The sequence below is a fragment of the Lampetra fluviatilis genome, chromosome 31 (assembly GCF_964198595.1).
Source record: "Lampetra fluviatilis chromosome 31, kcLamFluv1.1, whole genome shotgun sequence".
Taxonomy (NCBI): domain Eukaryota; kingdom Metazoa; phylum Chordata; class Hyperoartia; order Petromyzontiformes; family Petromyzontidae; genus Lampetra; species Lampetra fluviatilis.
The window spans coordinates 6,035,313-6,055,401 of record NC_136305.1 but is presented as its reverse complement, the minus strand read 5'-3'; the positions used below and the strand labels follow the sequence as shown (position 1 = coordinate 6,055,401).

General features: G+C 47.7%; 2 long non-coding RNA genes across 2 annotated transcripts in view; one reads left to right on the top strand and one right to left on the bottom strand.

The window, feature by feature from the left end:
• The window catches only part of LOC144943584 (uncharacterized), a 111,744-nt gene extending 104,505 nt beyond the window's left edge, over positions 1-7,239 (top strand). Inside the window, exon 3 of the long non-coding RNA XR_013639510.1 lies at positions 7,219-7,239. This is a non-coding gene — a long non-coding RNA (uncharacterized LOC144943584). The remainder of the gene's footprint in view (positions 1-7,218) is intronic.
• A 688-nt stretch (positions 7,240-7,927) lies between these two features.
• LOC144943583 (uncharacterized) lies at positions 7,928-14,984 on the bottom strand. The gene is made up of 3 exons (XR_013639509.1): positions 14,859-14,984; positions 14,301-14,439; positions 7,928-9,052 (listed from the first exon to the last, which is right to left on the bottom strand). It is a non-coding gene; the product is annotated as an uncharacterized LOC144943583 (long non-coding RNA).
• Positions 14,985-20,089: the final 5,105 nt, after the last annotated feature.

Sequence of the window (20,089 nt, the reverse complement as noted above, 5' to 3'; positions counted from 1 at the left end):
ATCAGCACCACGTCGTTGCACCCAGGTAATTAACCTCGTTCGTCTTCATTAACTGGTCACTTCCAATTTGCAATCCTCCTTCTGCATTATTTCCACTGAAATTTGCCACCATAAACTCAGTTTTTGTCCAACTGATCCTCAACCAATTCCCTTCAATCTTTTGCACCCAGACCTTCAAATCGTCTTCCACGACCCCCTCTGCTTTCACCGCATAGCACAATGTCATCTGCAAACAGCATACACCAGGAAGGGGCTCAGGGCGGAACCTTGCTTGGATGAGCTACCACCTATTGTGTACACACACCTATTGTGTACACACACACACCTATTGTGTACACACACACACCTATTGTGTACACACACACCTATTGTGTACACACACACACACCTATTGTGTACACACACACACACACCTATTGTGTACACACACACACCTATTGTTTTAACCCCCCCCCCCTCCCGGGAGGTGAACCGGCGAATTGTGTCAATGGCAAGTCACGTGTGAGAGAACCACTGCACCGCTGCGGGGAGCATCAGTGGCGTGTTGTATCCGATGTTAGCTTCGTGAGTAGCGAGGGAGTGGTGCTGGAGGGGGGGGGTGGTGGCTTTGTTAAAAGCACACACACACCAAAAGTTGCTTAAATAATCGACACGGTGTGGGTGGGGTGGGGTGAGACCTTCAACCCAAAAGAGAATTGACATTCGCCCGGACTCGACACGATCATTACAAAATGTCGCTTTTTTAATGGAACGTTTCAAATGTATCACGGGTCGAGTTGTATGCGGCGCGCTCGCATTTTCAATTCAATTTCCGTTCACCGTTGACTGCTCAATTGTCGGACGGACGCGGCGCGAATGTCCGCTTTGTTGATGTTTCAAATTGACCTGAACACGTGCGCGTAGTTTGCAATTTCTTTATCTGTTACTCTTGTACACATCTGCCCACGGCAGGCACGCTGATCGGCTCAAGGGTTGCCAAATGCTCCGTGTTCAGGTCCTGAGCCAGCGCCGCTTAGGACCCGAGTTCAAGCCCAGTTCAAGGCCCCTGGGCAATAATACATGGGTTCTGTTGCGCGTGAGTGTGCCGATGTCAGCGCCGTTACGGTGATTGCACGAAAGCCCGCCCACGGTGGCTATTTGCACAGCCGTTCACCAGCCGTGTGCGTTGCTATTTCCCTCGCCTGCTACGCAGAAGGGTCGAGCGTGGGTTCGATCCCGGACCATGACGATGCCTGCTGTATATTTGGAGTCTGCGTGTTCTCTCTCCCCCCGTGGAATTTTCTTTTTCCTCTCCGGGTTCCTCCGGCTTTTCATCATCCACGTTGAGATGATTTGGCTGCTCTTAGAAATTCCCATGCACGTGTGATGATATGGGCCACGATCGAAAAGCTATCACGTGTGGCCAGATCCGCCTTCGGAAAAAAGAAATAACTCATACCTCAGTAGGCTCTAACAAGTAAACAAAATAATTGAAGTTTAAAATAATAAATAAGAATATCTAGAAAGGACGTCGGGATGCCAGTGAGATGTCTAATAAATTTAGGGATAATTTATTTCTCGGCGGCATGAATGGGTGTATTGTTGGACCCTTAATTATTCTGGTTAAACCCCTCTCACTAAACGCACGAACACCCTTCCACCAAACTCATACACAAATCCCTTGCATAGGGAAATAATATAAATGTAATAAAGTGCGCTCCTTTGTCTAGCTCCCTCGCTGGCAAAGTGAGAGACACATACATGCATTGTGGCCGAAACGTCGTAAGAATTGTATTTTATTATGTTTTAGTTTTATTATTTTATTATTTACCCTTCTACGTGACTTTACCGAAAGAACCAAGAAGAGGTGTTAAGATGTTCAAACACCAAATAGAAACCGTTTGCATTAACCACACATCCTTTTGGTGAACATACAAACAAACATGCTCTGATAATAATTATAGATGCATTGACTTTGAAGCTAATTGGCTAACACCAGAGACAGCAATCTTTTATGGCCTAGTCTCGCTTCCGGTGTCGGAACAGAGAACGCAAACAGGTGAACGGTACAACGACAATGCACGTATCAGAGCATTTATAGCTCGGGGCGAGCAGCTCTATATCACCAGAGTGTGTGTGCATGTTCACCACAAGTACGTGGATTAATGCAGCACGCGATTCCTTGCAAAAGGCATCTATATCTTAGCAACTCCTTCTTGTCTTCTTGGTTCTTTCGGTAAAGTCACGTAGAATGTAAATAATAAAATAATAAAAACAAAACATAATAAAATAATTCTCACGACGTTTCGGCCACAACGCAAGCAGCCGTCCTCAGGTGGAGAGCAGGTTTGTCGAGTAGACAGAGTCTGAATGAATTTCGATTGAAAGCTTTCGTGACTGGAGGGATTCATCTTCTTGGTTCTTTACCGGTTCTTTACCGAAAGAACCAAGAAGATGAATCCCTGCAGTCACGAAAGCTTTCAATCGAAATTTAACTCAATCTTGATTTGAAGCTTTCGTGACTGCAGGAATCCATACTCTTTGGTTCTTTCGGTCAAGTCACGGAGGTAAAACCACCGGTTCAGTAGTTCCACTGCTGGATTATTTTTTTCCGCCTAAGGACGACCGCTTGTGTTGCGATCGAAACGTCGTGATTTATTATTTTTCGTTTTATTTTATTTCTCTACCTACGTGACTTCACCGAAAGAACCGAATAGTATTAGCACCTCCTGTTTCGTTGGCAGAAAGTGTATCACCGATTCTTATGTCTTCACACTTTGACACTGCCCAAAGAAAGGTCATCATGATGTGCGTCGTGCAATCTTGACCATCGGCCAGCCTAAGGCCCCACTTTTACTTTATTTTCTAGTTCCGGTGCCGATGACGTTACTAAACCTGCGCTGTCTCTCCCCGCCTCTCAGTGCAATCCCAAGCGCGCATCTCTCACCGCTTCAGTCGCGTCCTCTTTGTTGCTGCTGCTGCTGTCGTTGTTGCTGCTGCTGCTCTAAAGAAGTAAATCCCGTCTAAAAATAAATCTACAAAATTAACAAACAAACAAAAAGCTGCACTTGGAGGTATTTCTTTCACTGCGCGTTAGCGGGGTTGAAGTTAAATTGGCACGTCCCCATTCGGAAGCAAACCTTTACGTGAAGTGGCGGCGACGGTGGTGTCAACGTTCTTTTTGAAATATTCATTTCTTTGCCATTTTCTTTACTCGGAAACAAAAAAAGAACCCCCCCCCCGAACCCACAATCACGCCGAGGGACTAGTGCGGCGGACGTTTGCAACAGAGGCGGCTTAACGCGATCCGAAGGCTCCGATGTCTTCTCGTGTGGCGTTCACCCCCCACCCCCCATCCCTGTGTGACTTAGCCCGTCTCCTGCCACTTTGCCTTACCGCCGTCCTGCGCAACGTCTGGGTGACTGATCTGATAAAAAAAAAATTGAAGAGGGGGGGGGAGTAAGTTGTAACGCCGTTGGTGGCACCGAGAGAGAGAGAGGAGAGAGCGACGCGGCTGCGTGCGGCTTAGGGCATGCCTCGTCACTGTGTTCTTCTTTTTTGAAGCTCATTATACGTGATCGACGTCCTGAAATTATCGTGCGCGCTCCGATAGACGTCTCTTTAGCAAAGAGCCGAGAGATCATTCTGAGAGACTGAAGTTTACTCGTGGGGACGGATTACATTAAACAACGGTGGCGTGAATGTATATTAAATTTAGTGCCCTGTTTAAGGTTAAGTGTCGATCTCTGATTGGTGTATATTTATCAGCTTTCGGAGATTAAATGTTCAACCAAACTTTCTCTCCGAAGCTTTGCGCGAATCTGCCGTGGCCTTATCTTCAAATAGAATTTCAAGGACTGCAACTGGCAGTGGCTTTGAAAGCAGAGCGAATTTTTTTTTTAACAACACTGTCCACTCTTACAAACACTGCCTAATACGCTGCACAGAACACGCACGTTAACGATATGGGAAATGGGCTTTCCTCTCACCGCTCTGGGCCGATTCACGAAACGTTATCTCTTATTTTTGTTCCCCTTGAGGCGTGTGGCGCCTGTTGTTCAGCGTTACGTCCGACGTTTTGCTCTGGGAGCTTCTTCAGGAACGCAATTCAGTCCGCGTGCCGGGAGCTTGTTCTGGAAACTGGACATGTCCCACACCATCTCCAGTTTCACACCCTTCCATTATCAACACCTGCCCATGAACACCACTGAGCCACCCAGAATTAGAAAGCTTCCATGCTAATACTGTACTAATTTAAAAACAACTGTTAGAATACGAGTGGACACCAGTGCGTGTGTATCTGCTGTGCCTCTATCCTTTTGTTGACAAGAGGAGAGATCAACGGAGCGTTTATCGCGGATGACAGCTGCTTTGCCACTTCAACTGTTCAACTGTTACCTACAAATCCTCTTTATCTGACATTAAACCCCTTTCCCCCTGCCGCCTTGCACGCGATTCCTCCCAAGAATTGTAAAATTTCCCAGAAAAATGATACGGGAACGAAATGCACGCACATTAATGTTTCTTTTCAAATTTTTATTTTCTTCTGTTATATTTTTTTCTGGGGCGGCGGGCGGGCGGGGTAAGGAGTAGTTCGTTTCTTTCCAACGCCGATGACGTTTTTTGGCAAGCGTCATCCGAATGTGACACGCACACCGAAAATAATAATAATAAGAAACCAAAATCCCCCAGCGCGGTTTGCGCCGTCAGAGAAGTCAGGCTGGATTACGCACACCGCCTCTCGCTCCCACCACCACCCCCCTCTCCTCTCTCTCTCTCAGCTGTCGGAACTCGCTAAACGTTGCGAGAAGGCCCACTGACACTTGCCGCCGTCCCCGCAAACAGACCCCATCGCTCCTCCACTCCATCCAATGCGTTAACGCAAAACCCTCGTGAGCCCTCTCGGAGTGCACGTACTTGGATCGTTTCACCGCCGCACTGCTAACCCCCTCCCTCATCCCCCATCGCCTCCCCCCCTAATCGCAAAACCCCCAAAGCAGCCCAATTGCTTCGACGAGTTGTCGCGATTCACGGTCACGACTTGACCCCTCTTCTTCTTGGTTCTTTCGGTAAAGTCACGTAGAAGGGAAGTAATAAAATAATAAAAATAAAACAAAATAAAATAATAATATAATATAATAATATAATATTTTTATTATTTTATTACTTCCCTTCTACGTGACTTTACCGAAAGAATCAAGAAGATGAATCCCTGCAGTCACGAAAGCTATAAATCGACATTTGACCCCTCTTCCTTTGCGATATTCGTAAGCCGGCGGGAGCGATGCACTTTTAAAACACCTGCATTGACGACTCATTTCTACATCACCGCCTTTTGTGTTTAGTGTGTTGTCCTTCCCCAGCACCTCCGAGTGTGCGCGGTTGGCTACGCACGGTGCGAAAGAAGTTCAACGTACGAACGTACAGTCTTTAGAATCCGGCTAAGGGGCCGTCCATAAATGACGTCACGCACCTGGGGGGAGGGGGGAGGGGTCAGACATTTGTGACGATGTGTAACGACGTGGGGGGGAAGGGTTTGAGAAATGTGACGTCACGTGAAAATGCGCAACTTTAAATAAATATAGACAACACGTTCTACTTAATTCAATCGACTTTTTAATAAATATGTTCTCCTACAACATCAGAGTGCAGCGCCACATTAAATACGCACTACAATAGTTTAAAGCGATTTGAAATTTTAAGCATGTTTTTTTTTGGGGGGGGGGGGCAGAGCTTTGTGACGTCATATTTGGGGGGGGATCTGACTTTTTGTGACGCCGTGTGACTAGGGGGGGGGGGGTCAAAAATCGTCCAAAGTCGCGTGACGCCATTTATGGACGGCCCCTAAGGAGGCTCTGCAGGAGAGTTCAAATCACGATGGGGGAATGACTGAGCCCATCAGTCTTTCGGGGTCGATACAACTCATACCGATGTGTGGGGGAGGTTAACAGCGGTTGTCATGTGATTAAACTCGCACCCATCATGGGAATGTGGAATTTCCACCACTGGCGCAGGGCTGTAAACAAAAGATAAGCACCACCACAATGCTCAGTTGAGTAGGAAACCAATTTGACTTTTTTTTGGCTTTGCATCTTAAGCAGGGCCATTACCTGAAATGTCACCTAGAATCTATTTCCCTAGTCGAGCGATGTTATTGACACGTTGTTTTTTGTTTGTTATTTATTTACAAAGTATACGCCACATCAATAAGACGTATCAGAGCAATTTAAATAAAGTCATGTTTACATGAATGCCCAACACTCAGGATACATAACACAAGTCATTGAGTTTATCAGCAAAGCAAAGCAATATAATTTAGGCAATATAATTTTAAACCTAAAAGAGATCTTACATGAAATAAACAATAACAGTCACTCACCCCGCAGGGTCAAATAACCCCCTCCCCCCGTGTGTCGTGGCAGTTGTTTGACCATACTTCACCATACTGGTGAGTGTGGGTTGGTGCAGGGTGGCCGAAGACCAGTTCAGATGTTCACCACTGATGTTAGACGTGGTTGGGAACACAACTCATGGGGCTGTGCACTAACGCCCCACACGCCACCCGCTCCACCCCAATCACTTTTAACTGTGAGGTTACGTGAGACTTCATCGCCCATCAACATGCAACCTCGACTCATCGGTCCTGCTACAAAAAGCTCAACACGATCATCCGAAAGTATACCATAGGCGACGTTTCGGGCCACGGGCCTTCTTCGCAGCACACGGAGAGGCCCTGGGAGCTTGACCGCGAGAGCGTGTTGAGATTTCTGTTGAGTTTTGCGTTGAGCGTGTTGAGTTTTGTGTTGAGTTTTGCATTGAGCGTGTTGAGTTTTGTTGTTTAGGCGTGTTGAGATTTGTGTTGAGTTTTGCGTTGAGCGTGTTGAGTTTTGTGCTGAGCGTGTTGAGTTTTGTGTTGTTATATTTTTGGGGGGAGGGGGTGGAGGAGTTTGCACTACTGCCCAACGCAGCAGCAGCATCACAAATGCATTTGTCTTAATTTACAAAGTCCGCATGACGTTTGATCGAGATTTAAAAGCAAAACAAAAAACACTCATTACAAATCAGGTGACCACGACGACCGTACAGTGGGGTTGGCACGCCCAGCTGTGGCGAGCGAGCAGGCGAAGGCTACATTCTGTAGATTAAAAAAACAACATTTCATTATCATAAACGCCGTGCGCCGATAAGCGATCACTTTTAAGTCTTTCTCCGCTGTCCTCCTACAATTCCCGCTCCCAGCTTCCTCCGGCGGACTCCCCCAAGCGGCAACACAAGGTCACTCGGGGCTCGTCGGCGTGGGCCACTGAAAGTTCGCTGTGAAACAACTCAACAGTGGCACGAGATCATGGGGGGGGGGGGGTGAGGATGGAGGGGGGGGTTACAAAATAAACTAAAACATCTACGTGACTGCACGAAAGCGCCTCAATGGTTGTATCGAGAGAGAAAAGAGTTTCTCGTACGTATTCGAAAGCTTTACATCACTTGGAATAATAATAATCATCACCACCATCCGCGGCCATGGGCTGTCTATCCACCGCGGGATGAAGGCGTCCAACGAATGACAACGAATGGAATTGAAAATCTTGGCAGGCGTTTCGATTACAGTTGAACAAGGAAAACACAGAGCAAACAAAAACTCCACGCGCTGTAAAGGTTGCGCGTTGTGTACATGTAAACAGGTAGAGGGGCAGCCCTGCAATTCCTTGCTCGTGCCACTGCCGTTCGGCCGCCTTGGAATCGATGACACGTACCCACACTTGACCCCACCAACACGCGCCCTTGCCGAGCTGTAGCCGTTGTTATCGTGCCGGGTGGACAACTTGCGGTGGGATTTGATCAACCAGCCACATTGTTTTAACTGCCACGCAGGGAGATCGAACGGAAACAAGTCCATTGTGCCAACCATTACACCGCCGTGGCAAGCAGCAGGCGGGAATGCACCTCAATCACGATCATGTAACTTTATAATTGTTTATTTTATTTTGGAGAGGGGGGGGGTGGAAGCGGGCATCTACATGAAGGGATCACGCAGTGCACGGCACACGGGTGATGCGCTCACTCGAGGACTATAACATCTGATCTGGGAGCATCGCAGCGTCGACAAATTGCTGGGTCAAGGGTTAAATCTTGGGGGGGCGGGGGCGAGGAGAGGGGGGGCCGCACAGAGAGCTGAATAAAGGATGGAAGAGCAGCACCGTGAGTGGACTCAGCACTTTGGCAAAATGTGGCAGGAAATCGTATTAGCAGAAATTTAATTAAACGGAAAATAAATGAGTTGCACGAGGAATCGGCTGCAGTTTTGTTGTTTTTGGAGTTCTGAATGAGTTTTTTTGTTTTGTTTCAAAGCGCTTCAGTAAAATCTATGAACCAGTACAATTGCATTACAAGTGTTGTTAAAGAAAAATCCGTTCTAGAGTAGCCGGCTGACTGCCGTGCGTTTTCCGATGATGCGGTCTTACAGCTTGTCACGAGGCTTCATCTAGGACAGGGGTCGGCAACCTACGGCTCCGGAGCCGCATGCGGCTCTTTACGGGCTGCTTCTTGACGATATGTACGTATGTACAGTATGTACTCAGATGCATTGCGGCTCTTGAAATACTGAATTTTGTACCGAATTGGAAAGAAATGGCTCTTCTTGTTATTTTGGTTGCCGACCCCTGATCTAGGAGGATGTAACCCAAAACTTTTTTAAAAAAGAACCAAGAAGATGAACCCCTCGTTGCTCATCTCGTAGATACGTGGCGCTTTTATGATGCCACCGCGCCATGGGTGGAAAAAACCCCGATTTTCCAGCGGCAGGCATCGGGTTTTTTTCCTTAATACAATTAAACCAGATTTAGGAGAATTAAAACCTGGTTTAATGAATACGAAACTCTGATCCAAGGCTTAGGCTTCTTCCTCGTCGGTGCTGCTGTCGTACTCGGGGGGCCGTCGGGCACGGGGTAGTCGTAGAATGCGGCGGGCAGGTTGGTCGTGATGAACACGAGCTTCTTCTCCACAATCGTGGGCGCCAGTGAGTTCCTTAGCTTGGAATGGATGAAGCCCATCGTTGAGAAGTTGGCGAAGAGCGGTTCTGCAATTAGAACCAATTACACCGGATTTCCCCCAATCTCAGATGATCGGGTTTAATATAAAAAGACAATTAAACCCGATTGTAAAAAAAACCCGACTGTGACACCCTTGCACCGCGGTGATCGAGTCTGCTACCTGTGCACGTGCACAGCCGTCTGTCAATCCACTGCTGGATAAATAAATCTCCCCGCGCAGTGCGGCCCGTTGGGAGTGTATGTTCGACCGGACTGCTGTTCAGTGCGGGTTCGTGAAGGCGGCCGGGAGAATATACGTAGGAGCATAGAAGTACTGCACAACAAAATATGCTGTGCTGTGCTGCGACACGGCTTACAATAATAACCTGCTGACTATGCCTCTCTGGCCTTCACGTGCTGCTCTGAATAAGTAATATTAAAAAAAATGGTTTTTTTTAAATACGCTTTAATTAAATGTACCGTACGAGTAATGGCAGAACTCCACGACTCCAGGAAGTGGCCCCGACGCTTGCCATAACGTAAGCGACCGTGGTGATTTACAGGCAACGTGAGTTGAGCGTAGACAATTAGACCCAAGGCGAAACATAACATATTAAAAAGATTGTTTAATAATAGAATATGGTATATGGTATTGTCATCAGTATGACATACGTATACCAAGTTTGCAGTCGATACGACATTGGAAAGTGGGTAAAAATTGAGTTACAAGAAAGGGTCATTATCCAAAACGTCAGCTACTATATACATTTCCTCTTTGAAAGTCACGATGTTATTGACGGGTGTGTTGAGTTGTTGCTACTGTTGGTTGTGTTGTGGGCCACTGCCAACGAGGCAGTAGCATCAACAAATTAATTTGTGTTCTTTGTTTCCGTCGGTAAAGTCACGTGAAATAAAAAAAATAACTAATAAAATAAAAATACTTAAAAAAAAAAATCTTATTTTCATTTTTATCATTTTTATTTATATGTGACTTTTCCGAAAGAAACAAATAATATGAATTCCTGCAGTCACGAAAGTTTAAAGTCAAAATTTTTACTAATTTGTGGTTCATGAAAGTCGCCCATCCCAAGCACTACGTAGGATCAGCCCTGCTGCGTCTCGGAGGTCTGACAAGATGTGGCGCAAAGCGGAACCCGCTGTCCTTTTTCATATCACGCTTGATTTTTTGTCCTCTTCAAAATTGTATTCGAATAGGACAATCGGCATCGTGGCATAATACTGTGCAATTAATACAATTGTAACTCTTGCAGGACTTTTAGATTGAAAACGCATTTCTTAAATTGGAAACTCATTTCTTTAAAACTGATTTTTGTGTTTAGTTTGTTGTTCTTCCCCCGCGCGTCCGATGAGCACGGCTGGCTACATACGGTGCGAAAGAAGTTCAACATACATACTGCCCAAAGACTAACACCACTACCCATAGACTCAACACTGCCCATTCATTCAACACTGCACATCTGATGAGCACGTTTGACAACGTACGGCGCGAAAGAAGTTCAACATACACACTGCCCAAAGACTAACACCACTACCCATAGACTCAACACTGCCCATAGACTCAACACTGCCCATAGACTCAACACTACACCTCTGATGAGAACGGTTGGCTATGTACGGTGCGAAAGAAGTTCAACGTGCGTACATAACGATGCGTCGCTTTGTTCCAGAACGTTCTTGCAGAAGGACTCCATTTTGCGGAGAGCGTTCTGCCAGCAGGGGCGTGAGCACGCAGTTTCAGAGCTGAGCCGTTATCGATGTCTTCTTTGCTCATTCCCCACAATCCACAGGGAGAGTCTTGACATGCTCATTCATCAGCGTGCAACCTTAAACAATGCGGATTCAACCCCGGTGAAGCTTTGGAGAGCTAAATGGAGTTCAAAAGAACCCGCAAACAAATACCTCAAAGGCCCAACGCTGCAGATCCCTGGGTGTGACCTTCGACGGAGCTCATGGTCCACCCTAAACCGCATCCGCACAAACCACGGCAGATGCGGATATCTGATGCACAAATGGAAAATTAAAAACTCCCCAGTGTGCGACTATGGTCGTCCAGAACAGACCACACACACAACGTCGAACGGCGAAATGTCCCCGATCCACGAATGCATGGGAGACATCACAGCGACGCATTCCGCTGCTTCTGACGCGGTTATCTGAGCTTGACCACCTGAATGCAAAAATTGTCGACGTTTTTATGCATCTACACCAGCAGCCGTATGAAAGAAGAAGCATATGTGATGACACCGCCCTCAACACAATCTCAGAGATTCAATTCATCGTCACGATTCGACTCACTTGTTTGGGCACCATCTGGTTTGTATTGGGTCGCGTATGAGTCGGCTAAATGCCCTCTTCGAGGGAGGGGGATGGGAGAGGGGCGGCTCTCTAGGGGCCCTTCCACCAGCAGTCGAGGTGAGCAAGCAATTGCAGGGCTTCGCCCTTACTCTTCACCTCGTGTTGTAAAAGTTTTGATGGAGTCTGTCCGTGCGCCGCCGTTCGAGAGGTCCGGTTTATTTCCACCGCTCTCGTGCATTTCCTGCGACGTTTTTCGCCGTTCTCTATCCACGGCCGTGGGGACCAAAAAAATGCCTGCGATTGTTATACAACAGAGCCCTTCAAACGGGAGGCTGGGATTTCCTGAACGCTCTGCGTTTTCTGGGTCAGAATCTGTATACTCCACGCCAAGTAGAGCGCGCGGTTTGCCGAGTGCGACCGACTGCGCGCAGATCCAGGGCTTCCCGTTCGCCGCAGGAGCCTGAACGGGGCTGTATGTAATAAAAACACAAATAGGTCAAAGGCGCGGCCCTGCAATTTCCCGCTCACACCACCGTTGGTGGAAGGGCACTCCGTTATAGCGAGCTCTAATATAGCCAGCCCCGTCCACCCCCCCCCCCTCTTTAGAGGGTATTGTTTGACCTACTCTTCCACGCTGGTGAGACGTATTGGAAGAGGTAGGGTTACCCACTCTGTACCCCACCACACGCAGCTAAACGATCGACTTGCTGTGGTGTTGCACTCATTCAGGCTGTTGGGTGGACAGAGGCAATGCGGGACGTGGAGTTAAACAAATTTGCACCGTAGCCTCAACTGCCGCACCGGGAGATCGAATCGACTTTTCACATTTACTTGATTATTCAGGAGATCTGCACCGAGTTGCAGGACTTTTTTTTTCAAAGAGGGTTCCTGTATTGGGTTATTTTTTTATTGTATTCGTTTTCAGCCGAATAATGATGAGTGTGCTCATACGTGTGGGAGGAAACCGGAGCACCCAGACAAAATACACTCATGCGAGGGGGCAACACTCTATCCCCGTGCAGATGGAAAACAGGTGGCGATTAGCCCACTCGGGGCACTGACGTCTCCTGGCGGGCCAGGGTAGGGCACTTCCTGGACACCCGCGGGAAGGGAGATTCACCGCCTATCTGTGCGGTGATCCACCAACCCTTGCTGCTGCCTCCACACAGCGGTGGGTCACAGGCAGCCACGTGCAGCGCCACCTCCGCGCAGAGGTCGCAACCGGGTACCAGATACCCGTACCCTACTCGATACCCGGCTACGCGTACCCGGCCGGGTACGGGTACGGGTACCCGTTTGCGACCCTGGTGCGGCCGGGTACGGGTACGGGTAAGGAATCAAAACCCGTTTGCGACCTCTGCAGGTTCCGCGTAGCTTACCTACCGGACATACGTGGAAAATAGCTCTATGGCTCATCGGATTTCTCCAGAATAAATAATTGTTCTGATTCTGATAAACTATTTCACTCTGTATTGGAAGTTCAGTGCGTGCTGGCCCATTAACGTCACGGCAGCATAGCCCTCAAACGTATTCGTGTTATTTGGAAAACATCATACCTGTCCATCCCTTATCAGTTATTATTACAGACCAATTCAGACATTATCGGTTACCCCGTGCCCCTTATCAACCTCAACGTTCATCCGACCAAGTCCCATCACAAGGGAGAAACACAAACAAATATACAACAAAACAACATTGTTTTAATCTTAATTTTGGAGCTTTCGTGACTGCAGGAATTATTCTTTGGTTCTTTCGGTTATGTCACGTCTAAAGATAAAATAATAAATTAAATAATAGCTTGCGTTGCTGTGCCGCGTCGTCATCTTACTTGCAGCATCACGTTGCCGTCCACTCATTGATATGCTACTTTTTTCTCTGTCCCCTCCCTCTCTCCGCCCCCGCCCCCCTCTCTATATTTAAGGGACCGTCACAGAAACGACCTCTCTCTTTGTGCCGATGTGTTCTCTCTCTGTATGTCCTTGTGATGTCTGTCTGCTTGTATGTCTGTCTATAGTTTTCTAGTTAGATTTTTGTTGCTATTTCTTTCATGCCTGATGATGATTGCTTGTGTTGCAATCGAAACGTCGTAATATGCTATTATTTAATTTATTATTTTATCTTTAGACGTGACTTAACCGAAAGAACCAAAGAATAACATTGTTTTACTCAATTTCCCTGCACAAATAGTGCGGGCAAACCGTGTGGGTTGACAGGTATGACCACATTGTCAGTCATTGTTGGAGAAAAAACGGGCGCACAGTTAAATATCCCGCAACCTCTTGGATTGGCTGCAAGGAGCCCGCAACCGCCCTCTGACAAAGTCTCGCACACAAACCGGGGTCTAGTCGGTGGTAAGGCTATCCGGCGCCTCCAAACATTTGCATCACGCCGTTTTATGATGCCAAATGACCGTGTGTAACATTAAATCGACTTTATTAAAAACACCTGCCGCCCTCATTTCTCATTGGCTAAGAGTCTGCAGCTGTTATTTGGAGCGCAAACAACGTTTCCCATGAGTTTCCAATTACTCACAACAGGTGTTTTGCCCGTGTCACCACGCTTAAAATACTTACATTTTTTTTCAATTTCTACCGTTAACTATTTAATCATAATTCTATGTTTACCCAGTGGATTTTGACTTAGCCTCAAGGTTAGTCTAAGAGGAAGGTATTATTTGGAACAATTTCTCCATTCCGAATGTAATATTTTCGCAGGCGTATTACCAAAATGACGCGAAAAATTAACAGAATCACGCGAAAATTTACCAAAATCACGCGAAAATTTACCAAAATTACCAAAAAAATCACGCGAAAAATTCAAATCTCGGAAGCTGAGCAGGGATTTCGAGCCTGGACAGTGCTTGGGGATGGGCGACCGCCACGCATACAACGGTTGTTCTCGGGGCCCTATCTCACTACGTTGTCGTCAAACGCCATCGGAGCGTATGAATGTGTTGTCGTGGTGCTCGCGCTCGCTCACCTCACTGTCCCCGAGGCCTCCAGCAAGCAGCAGTGGCCGGCAGAGGTAATGGTCACGTAAAGCCTCCCCCCGACCTGCACGGCGTGTGGGGGAAGTCCTCATCCAGCAGTGGATTGACAGCGAGGCTTGGGCATCAGTCCTGGAGAATCAGAGGGTTTGGGCGGTGGAGGGGGGAGCGAGCGGTTGAGCCCCGCCCCCCCATTGAAGGCTCGCCCCCCCCCCTCCCCCAACCGTGGTCATGGGAGGTGCAATGTTGGGCAATGTTGAGTCTATGGGTAGTGTTAGTCGATGGGCAGTATATGTGTTGAACTTCTTTAACACCGTACGTAGGCAACTGTACTAATATGAGGCTCAGCGTTGAGTCTATGGGTAGTGTTGAGTCTATGGGCAGTGTTGAGTCTATGGGCAATGTTGAGTCTATGGGTAGTGTTAGTCGATGACGTAGTATGTATGTTGAACTTCTTTCACGCCGTATGTAGCCAACCGTGCTAATCAGAGGTGCGGGCGGGGGGGGGGGATCAACAAACTAAACACAAAAAGCAGTTCAAAAGAAATTACTTTTCAACGTAGATGATTATAAAGTGAAGAGCTCCAGTGGTTTCCGAATATCGGAAGGCGGAAGAGCGTTCCAGACGGCCGCAGAAACAGCGCATATGAAAGCGCCGCACGGTGCGGTTGACCAGACACGCACGCACCGGGTGTGATCTCTACAACAGCATTTCCGATCGGCCTGCAGCCCTACTTGCTGTACGGGTCATCCTCGCAGCACCGCGGAATAAATGTCATCGAGTGCTCGGTGATCTACCAAAAACCGACATGAAAAACAATGGCTCTGCTGGACCGTGTCTGGCAAAACACATATTTGAAATATACACAGCAACAAAAATAGTCCGCTAATCATATTTAGCAACAAGCTGTTGTTTTACAAGGGAATGCGAACGTCCTGTGTGTGTGTGTGAGGGTTGCTTCAGTACGGCAGAACACACACACACACATCAGCAGCACGGTCTCTCGGATTATTTCATAGACGTGATATTTAATATCAGCAATAACAACAACAGCAGCAGCGCCGTGCACCGGGTGGCTATTCAGAGGAACGTGATTTCTGCCCATAAAGGGATGGCCAAGATAAACTCAGATATCCCTACAATCCAAACGGAAGCATGTTTTTTATTACTATTTTATATTTAACTCGGAACTTTGCGACGACGTTTCGAGGCCAATGCCTTTCTAGCAAACAATAAGTAAGTGGGAACACATAAACCCTTTCCAGTGTGCGTTTAAGAGTATTTAATGAATTTTTCGATTTAAAGCTTTCGTGACTGCAGGGATTCATCTTCTTGGTTCTTTCAGTAAAGTCACGTAGAAGGGAAATAATAAAATAAAACATAATAAAATAATTCTCACGACTGTCTTTCCGACAGGTCTGGGCACGGCTGCTTGCGTTGTGGCCGAAACGTCGTGAGAATTATTTTATTAGGTTTTATTTTTATTATTTTATTATTTCCCTTCTACGTGACTTTACCGAAAGAACCAAGAAGGAGTATTTAATGAGTTGGTAATAACATTACCTCCTGAACCGCGCAATGTTCAAACTGATTAAAGCGCGATCATTTGATCGGTTTTCAACAGGCTAGGCCCCCCCCCCCAATAGCAACGCAACTTTGATACTGAAGTTTCATACATAATGGATCTTTCTTTTTTACGAGATTATCGTGACAGACGGGCAAAAGGGATGGACGGGGCAGTCCTTCGAGATGTATCGTGACCCCCACGCTGCAGACGGTCACAGAGAGATGCATGGACATACGAATTGGAGATAAACACGCGTTGACGCCTCCCTTACCCTCTCTATTAGAAAGTGTTCACACTGACACGTACTTCTGGTTGGCGAGGAATCAGAATATTGATTTTCGCTGGAGGAATCCGATGAGATATAAAGATATTTTTTCACAGATGCCCAGTAAGGGGCACGGGATAAAAACTTTACAACAAACAGCAGAAAAACACGATAGCAGTGCAAAGTACAAGCAAGGTAAACACATCACCCAAACACACACAAATACCACACTAAACCATCCCCATCCTACCAGGCAAAGCCCACTGAGTTATTAACTTATTGTTCAGAAGCGGCCTGGCCACAAATGATAAACTCACCCAAAGTGGCCCATCATTAGGACATTTATATCACCTAAACAATCTAAGCCAGTGGTTCTTCTTCACCTTGGAGTGCACGCACCCTCTGAGGGTGCGAGATGCCCTTTCTGGGGGTGCGAGGCATGGCCTCGATTTTATTTGAAGGTAAATCATCGAAACGCAAATTAAGCACGGACACGTAAGTGCAACTCCCTTTGTTTCATCAAACCCTGTGCATTTATTAACGTGGTATTTTTTTTTTACGATTGACAACCAAAGGGGTGCAAGGCTGCAGTGAAGGTTAAGAACCACACCGCTCTAAATCATCTCAATACATGTCGCTAGGAGCATTGACGCGACAGCGTTACACACACACACAAAAACGAAACACAAAAAAAACTTTCCGGATTTGTACTTCGGCATTTTAATGTTGTCCTGCGGATGTGGATTGTGTAAACACGCTGGCATGAGAATAACGGCACCGAAACGGGAGATCGGAGCGGGGCTCGTGTCACGGCCAGAGGCGGAACTGCGGTGCTAATGCAGTTCTAATTCACTCTGACAGAGCCAACAAAGACAAAAATGCCTCCGTATAGTCTGGACATTCCGTTGTGCAAGTGCTGTGAGCGAGGGTGTGTGATAGCCAGCAACCACGCCCGGCCGCCTTTGTCTCCCGTGTGGCGATTTCTGTTTGTTCGTTTACATATCACAACAGGTACTCATTTGAGGCTGAGTCGACTTAGGGGAGGCCTCTTTTCGCCTCTCTATTGGTCGTTACCTGGAATTGGAACTCGGGTGGCCGGGTTCGTCGCTGCGCCACCACTCCCCACACTCCAAAGACAAAGCGGAAAACGAAGATCCCCCGTGTCGCCTCGACAGACTGTTGGGGTCATCGAGTAGCACATATGAAGGCCGGCAAGGGACACGAGGGGGGTGAGTGGCCAGCACAACGCCCGGCTGACCGCCTTTGTCTCCCTAGTGGCGATGTTTACACAACGGACTAGGTACTCATTTGAGGCTGAGTCGACCTAGGGGGAGGCCCGGGACCTGTTCAGATAATCGTCACTGGTGTTGGCCGTGAGCGGGAATCTAACCGGGGTCGCCAGGTTAATAGCGCAGCGCGCTAACCGCTGCGCCAGCGCTCCCCACACTCTCACACACCCACCCACGTGCAAAAGCTCCCGACCGTTGACTTTTGCTGCAGAAGTGCGGCGAGAAGAGAGCCCTCGTGTCGTTTAGCGCAAGCGGCAAAGCAGCGCAGAGCCGTCGGGACCGGCGGCGAAAGAGAGTTGCCTTTGGAGGTGGGAGGCTGAGATAAGATAGAAACAAAAAATGCCGACGGTCACAAGGGCTTTCCAAGGCGACTTTTGTGATCCCCTTGCGCGAAAGGGGTAAACAGGAAGAGAAGCTGGAGTGAGATGAACGACCCACGGCGCTCCTGGGCTCATTACTAGTATTAGTAGTAGTATTACTTTTGGGTGTGCGTGGTGTTTGTTAGGCGTGTTTCTGAAGGCACGCGCTTGCTGTGTGTGTGTCGAGCACGCTTGCTGTGATTCGCGTTTCCGTGCTGCGCAACGAACCCGGTGACCCCAGTTCGATTTCCGGCCATGGCTAACATCACTGGTGGGAGGGGGGGGGGTGCAAAGTGATGTCTGAACCGACTCTGCGCCTGCCTCCCCTAGGTTGACTCGGCATTAAATAGATATCTTTTTTGTGACACTTGCCAAACGCGACCGATTCTATCGGTAGGCGACAGATTCTTTCAACCCCGTTTAACGATTATTTTTTTATTAATCAAGCGATACCGCTTTAGGGAATCGTAAAGCCCGCCGCTTACATCGACATTCTTGGCGAATTTTGGGTTTTGAGGTGAGTGGACATTAGCAGTGCTTCTCGCCAAGCACCATCATCACGTCATCCTCGCAGCAGCAGTGGCTTTTGGCTAACCATCGACAAAAGACGCTCACCGCATCGCACGCTCACAGACGCGCTTCTGCGGCTGCCTGGAACGCTCTTCCTTCCGTTATTGGGAAACCACTGGAGCTTTGCAATTTTGAATCTAGATTGAAAGCTCATTTTTTTAGAACTCCTTTTTGTGTTCAGTTTGGTGTCCTTTCCCCGCACCTCCGATTAGCACGATCGGCTACGTACGGTGTGAAAGACGTTCAACATGCGGTAAATATACATGCAGCACTGGGGAGAGAGAGTTGGTCAGGAATTGTCCAAGCCAAAGCACCCCCGACTGATGCGGATCTTCCCAGGTGCTTTGCCCAACAACGACGGGAGGCGGAATGGCGGTCTCTGTATTTGTAAACATAAATCGTATGGTGATGATGCTGCTGCTGCGTTGGCAGTGGTGTACAATCACAATTAACAACAACAACAACAGCTCAAACTCGTGTGTGAATAACACTGTGTGTGTGGCCTTGAAAGGAAAATAAATAGATGGCGTTTCGGAAAATAACCCTTCTCCATTATAGCAGAGTAGTGTTGTGCCTCGTGACAAAAGCGCGATGCTATGATATTGGGGAACCTAGGTTTAATTCCACGTGGTATTATAACATCAGCTCTCGGCAGACAACGGACTTTCGTGTTGCATGCCTTGTCGCTTGTGTATCGTAATTGCCTTCATAGATGAGAGTTTGCCCTACAAATCGTCAGCTGTTAAGTAGAGAACCGATCTTGTAATACGCATAGAGCAGCTATGAATACTCGTCACCATTGTGGGCACAGCAGCCTCTTAATTTGACGAAGTGAGACGTTTTTGACTTCCGTAAGGAGACTGGTCAATGTCAGCCTTGAATTCAACCCACAATTGCAACGTAAAGGTCAGGTGACGTGAACAATCCACGTCCTCAACTCAATGAACTATCGACCACCCGACCATCCATGCGCCAGGACTCTCAACCAAACGTGTCGGGCGGGTCACACTATACGACGAGTGCGCACCGATAGGTCACATCGTCGCATTGCATGTGTCCACGTCATCGCATCACATGGACATGACGTCACAACGTCTGTAACACGTGACTGCTAGTCTGTCGCCAGTTTTGAAAAATCCTCAGCGGTAGGAGCGAGCGGCTCACGATCAGACGGTTGCGAGTTCGAATCCTGGTCGACTCGGTCCATCATCTCTCTGGGGTCCATACAATTAACATCACGTATCTATATTTGTTTCATTTTTTTTTACAAAGCAAGGCAAATTGAGCTATGTAGCTCTTTATCAGCAACGACCTGACCACAAATGATAGCTGAACGAAGTGGAATATCATCGTGTGGAAATGTATTCCAGTGAAATACTCTAAACGCGTGATATTGATTCTCAATTATGGAGGGAAAAGCCTGAGAGACCTGGAGAAAAATACAAGCGACCACGGGGAGAACACGCAAACTCCAAATATACAAGGCATCAGGGTCGGGACAGAACCCACGACCTGCTGTATACCAGGCGAGGCAGTTAACATCTCGCTACCGCGGCGCCATTGACTTCGTGTAGAAGTCAACGGTCCATGCCATGTAGAGAGACTCGTCCCCGCCATAATAATTCGGAATTTCCACCACTGGCTCATGGCTGTAAACGGGAGATGAGCACTTTCCTTATTGCTCATTGGAGCAGGACGCCACTTAACCTGGCTCTGAGCGTTTTTTTTCTC